Source organism: Apium graveolens, chromosome 5 (genome assembly GCF_009905375.1).
Source record: "Apium graveolens cultivar Ventura chromosome 5, ASM990537v1, whole genome shotgun sequence".
Lineage (NCBI taxonomy): Eukaryota > Viridiplantae > Streptophyta > Magnoliopsida > Apiales > Apiaceae > Apium > Apium graveolens.
In genome coordinates, this window is record NC_133651.1 from 186840789 (window position 1) to 186846176 (window position 5388).

The window sequence follows — 5388 nt, forward strand, 5'->3', positions numbered from 1 at the left end:
ATTTTGTTGAAGGTGTCACCAAGAAAAGGGTTGTTTAGATTTGGCAAGAAAGGGAAGTTAGCACCTAGATACATAGGTCCTTTTGAAATATTGAGTCAAGTGGGAAAGGTGGCCTATGAGTTGGCCTTACCACCTCAGTATCAGCATGTGCATAATGTGTTCCATGTGTCGTTGTTTAAGAAGTACAATCCTGACGCTAGCCACGTGATAGAATATGAACCTGTAGAAATTCAGGCAGACCTGTCATTTGTGGAGCAACCTGTTAAAATACTCGACTAGCAAGTAAAGAGTCTTAGGAATAAGTCGGTAAAGTTAGTGAAAGTACTTTGGAGGAACCCTAAGGTCGAAGAATTGACTTGGGAGTTAGAGTCTGATATGTGTTCCCGGTATCCTCATCCGTTCTCTTAGATTCTGGGGACAGAATCCCTTAAGGGGGAGAGGATGTTACGACCGACATTTTATGTAATATTAATTGTGAATTTGGTGTAATTATAAAGCCGAATGCAAATATATTCAATGATTGTACGTTGGTGTGAGTGAAAAATTTCTGCATTATAAATTTGCTTTATGTAGTATATGATTTTTCAAAGCAAGAGTTTATTTAATTGCATTATTTTTTTGATTTATAAGGAATATTCTAAGCCTTGGAAAAATTTTCCTTTAAAAGGTATTTTGTTCACAAATTTTGAAAATGATTTTATAAAGTCTCTAAAAATCCAAGTTATTTTATGGTATAAATTTTATCATTTTTGAACTTGTATTTTATTTTATAAAAATAAATCTTTACAAATTTTATTTGTTATAATTAGCAAATTACATGGCTACCCTTGCATGAAAATACTCTTCCAATTCAACTAAGGGGCAAGGAAGACATTTCCAACCCCACTCACTTTCATTCTACTAACCAAATTACCACTTTGTCCTTGCATGCAAATCTACCTAACTATGTTGGAAGGTTACTCTTGTAAAATCTCAAATCCACTCACTTTTGGTCAAATAAAAACCAAACTAACATGATTATTACCCCAATTTTTGGAATTTTTGAAACCCTTATGAATAGTGTTTTGCTGATTATGCTGAATAAGAAAACTTTTCATGCCACACTATGTAGGGGCTCTTTTATTGATCTTCTGGGATATTATTAGTACTCTATATGATAAATAAGTGTATGTAAAGATCGTCAGAATCCAAATTCGAACACTTTAATTTTTCCCGAAAATCTACCAGATACCAAAAGAATTGAGTATAAGGTAACAGAATAAAAATGATTTAAATTCAAGGATTAAAAGAGAGGATCATGAAAGGAATATAATGTATTGAGAAAGGTTAAAGAAACCTAAGTAATAAGATCCCGGGTATGATCCCTCAAACGATAAACGAAAACGAAAGTTAAGCGAACCGTATAACAGATCAGCGGTCATTAGGAAAGCAATTAAAAGTTAATCAAGGAGGTTAGGGATGATGATGTCATCAAACCAACAAGAAGAGGACAAGTGTGGAGGGTGACATCACATGATGACCAAAGCATGACATAAGGGAAATAAGTGTGGTTGATTTATAACCACACAATTTTTCATGGTTAAAAATGATTAAAACAAAACAAAAGTCAACCAACCAAGGCAAATCAAAACAAATCACAAAAAAACACAAAAGCTCTTCCCTTTTCTTCATCAAGCTCCAGGCCAAAATAAACACAGCAACTTCAAACTGCCATATCTCCTTCCATACTCACTCAAATGTTGTGTTCTATAGCTCGTTGGAAAGGTATTGAGATGGCCTACAACTCTTGTTTACAAGTCTCGTCCAAATAACCATGGTAAGACCCTCAGTTTTACAGTTCTTTCAATCGGACTTTTAGAAACTTTAAAGCCTAACTTTGTGTTCTTGATCTCTTTGGAAAGATCAAGCTTGTAGGAGGCTCCTTAAGGCTTCCTAGTAACTTTCCACCCTCCAATAAAGGTATAAATCTTCACACCCTTTAGTAATAAGTTTGAATGTTGAAGTTTGGAGATGGTTTGGATGGATGAATAGTAATTTGAATGATAAGCATGATTCGAGCTTAATTGTTAAGTAGTTTAGTTGAATTTGGAGATGTTATAATATATGATTGGATTGAGATCCTTGAGCTTATTATGACTGAAATCAGTAGCATTGATGTGTATCTTGAGTTGTTGTTAATTGGTAGTTGGATTGATATGATTTGGAATGGTAAAAATTTGGAAAATCGCCGTCGTAATGTCCGATTTACTTTAGACTGTTTTTGCTCTTAACATCAGGAACTGATAACTCCATGTTAGGTTTTGACCATTGCCATGATTAGATAGTTCATGTTACGAGCTTCGTTTTGATATGTGGTTCGTTTGAATCCGATGTACGGTTTAGGAGAAACGACCGTTTTAAGTAACGGTGTTTCGCGACTGAACCATTACCCCTCGCCTTACTTTGAAACCTTGGTTAAGGACCTTAAATGACTAATAGGGGTATGAAACATTTATGTAAAGTGGATTAGGCAGTTGGTAAGGTACTCGCGAAAGAATCGCCTTAAAACCCTTAATGGTTAATTTATTAAAAATGGTGGAGCCGAGGGTACTCGAGCGACTTAAGAGAATCAGTAAGCGCAAAGCGAGCGTTAGAGTCTAAATTGTTTAAAGTATAGATTTACAAGTGACTTTGGTTTAATTCCAACTTATATGTTGTTTATAGGTTACCAGACTCGCCCCAAGCCATTTATAACCCCCAGTCGCTCAGGCAAGTTTTCTACCCGTTATACTGTTGTTGTGATGTATATATGTATATGCATTATCTTGTGATAAGTGCATGATTATTATTAGCAAAGTCTTGCGATATATTGGAGCATGTGATATGATATTTATATGCATGCCTGTTTTGTAATCTTGATATCTAATTGTTGATTCAAAAGCATATAAGTTGCATAATAACTATGCTAGAGATAAGCAGTAGTTGCGTATACCCTTAGTATAGGGGACCCAAAGGTGAAAATTTTCTAAACCGGAAATCGATGTTCCCGAGTATAATCTATATATATATTTATATATATATAGATATAGTTTTCAAAACTATTAATCGAATAAGGTTTATTCGCTAACTTTATTTTATTAAATGAATATTATTTTGAATATTCATTCGAGGACTTATGACTCCGCTTAATTTATTAAATGAGTATTATTTTGAATATTCATTCGAGGACTTATGATTCCGCTTAATTTATTAAATGAATATTATTTTGAATATTCATTCGAGGACTTATGACTCCGCTTCTTTTATTAACTAATATTCTTTATTTTATTAAAGAATAATATTTCGATAATCAAACTTATTTTCGATTATTCAAATAAAGATCGTGCTTTCATATAAGTATATCTTTGGTTATTTATTATTAATTTCGAGTATGAGTTTTAAAACTTCTACTTCAATTATTTTTATAGAGAATATCCTTTATGGGAATATTATTTAAATGATAATATTCAGATATTTTCTAATATATCGGGACTGATTTATTTCATTAAATCGGCATTACTCCAAACATTCTTAAAAATGTTTTCGAGTCTTCAAAAAGATTTTAAAGGTTAGAGCGGATCCCAAAACTCATTTTTATATTTAAGATCTTCCTTTAAAAGGGGATTTAAATACTCGTTCAAAACCTGAGGGATCCGGCTCTGTGGTGTATTTTATATTCGCAACGAGGTTGCTGCTTTGATAAATGAATTGATTACTTACCCAACGTTCGGGAAGTAAGTCCATCTATTGAGTCGGCATAAGCAACATGGGCTCAGTGGGCGTCCATGAAAGTGTAAGTGGCTCAGTGGGAGTCCATCAATGCGAAAGTGGCTGAGTGGCAGTCCAGCATAAGGCCCTAATGTGGCCAGGGTGATGACCAGTGGGGGATTCATCCATCTACTAGTAGAAAAGGTTACTTATTGGTATCTTTGCCTGATCAGCAAGATATCAGGTTTATGCCAAGGTTTTCTCCTTTCCAAATTCATTGGATATTGTAACTCTGTTTATAATTTTCATAACAGAGGTTTTTAAGGAGTGTATGAAATATATATATACATATAGGAGTGTATATATATATCAGGACTTAATGAAGTATCTCGTAACTTCATTATTTATAATGATATTTCAAAGATTGAATCTATTCAAGTCTTATCTTGTAGTCTCATCAGTGTGATGAACTTTTGAAACTAATTATAACTTGAACGGTTGTAGTTCAAGTAGTATTCAGAAAAGATATAAGTATATTGGAGTATCTTGTAACTTCATCTTTTAAACTTATATCTAGTTAATGATTATCTTATGCATGACAAAGATTTTCAGAAAAACGTTGAGACAAGGTTGGATATATGAGATCACCTTGCAACGATATTTTTATACAGTTATAAACTGGAACTCTGTGTATATTATACATGTCAGAGGATTTCAAAGATTGTGAAAAGTATATATGTACATATGCTGAATATTTTGCGACTTGGTCGCGTTAAGATATCAGCTTGGTTCATTTCTTCTTGACCAAGACTTTCATGAGTACTATGAGAATGCTCATATATTGTTAATCATTATACATATCATTTTGGTGGGCTTGTTGCTCACCCTTGCTTTCTTCTTTCATCACACAACAACAGATAGAAAAGATGAACAGGACCAAGCTCCCAATTCGCGAGCGGATAGGAAATGTTCCGCAGTTTCCTATAGGCGTTGATGTCGATGTAGCTGAGGTAGGAACTACCAATAGGCTAGGATTTCAACTTTTGATGTACCAGACTTATGTATCTTTATTAAATGTAATAATGGCAAAGAAATGTAAATCTATTCAGAAACCCTTTTAAGGTGTAATGGCATAGAATTTTGGAATAAAATGACTCGTGTTATTTTTGGATATTCATCTCTGAGACTATAACTTGTGATGTGTGTGTTTATTGTGGGGTCACAGTACAGAGTAGTTGATTGTTTATTAAGATTGGGTGTTATTAAGGGAAATAGAACTCGTGACGACCCGGATCCCCGACCCCGGATTTGGGGGTGTTACAGCCCTCATTAGACCCTGTTGGGCCTTAGTTAGAGGGAGTGTCAGAGAAGTTTTTCCAACCATAGTTCATAGGATATGAGTTAGAACCATATGTCGCAAGTTAATTCAAGTCAGGGCATTTTCTGCCCAGAAAAACAGGGGAACCTTGGACTTTTAGCTTAGGCCCAAGAAGGCCCAAGCCAGGCCCTTGAGCCACATCAAGTTTGTGAGATGCCCTTAGGTCAGGAGAGTCTTGTGTAAAAGTTTTGATGGAAAACTTGTAGTTTAAGAGTGTCTAATGCACTCAAGAAACCATAGTTGTCATTCTGAAATTTGCACCAGTGAGCACTTTCACTTATCGC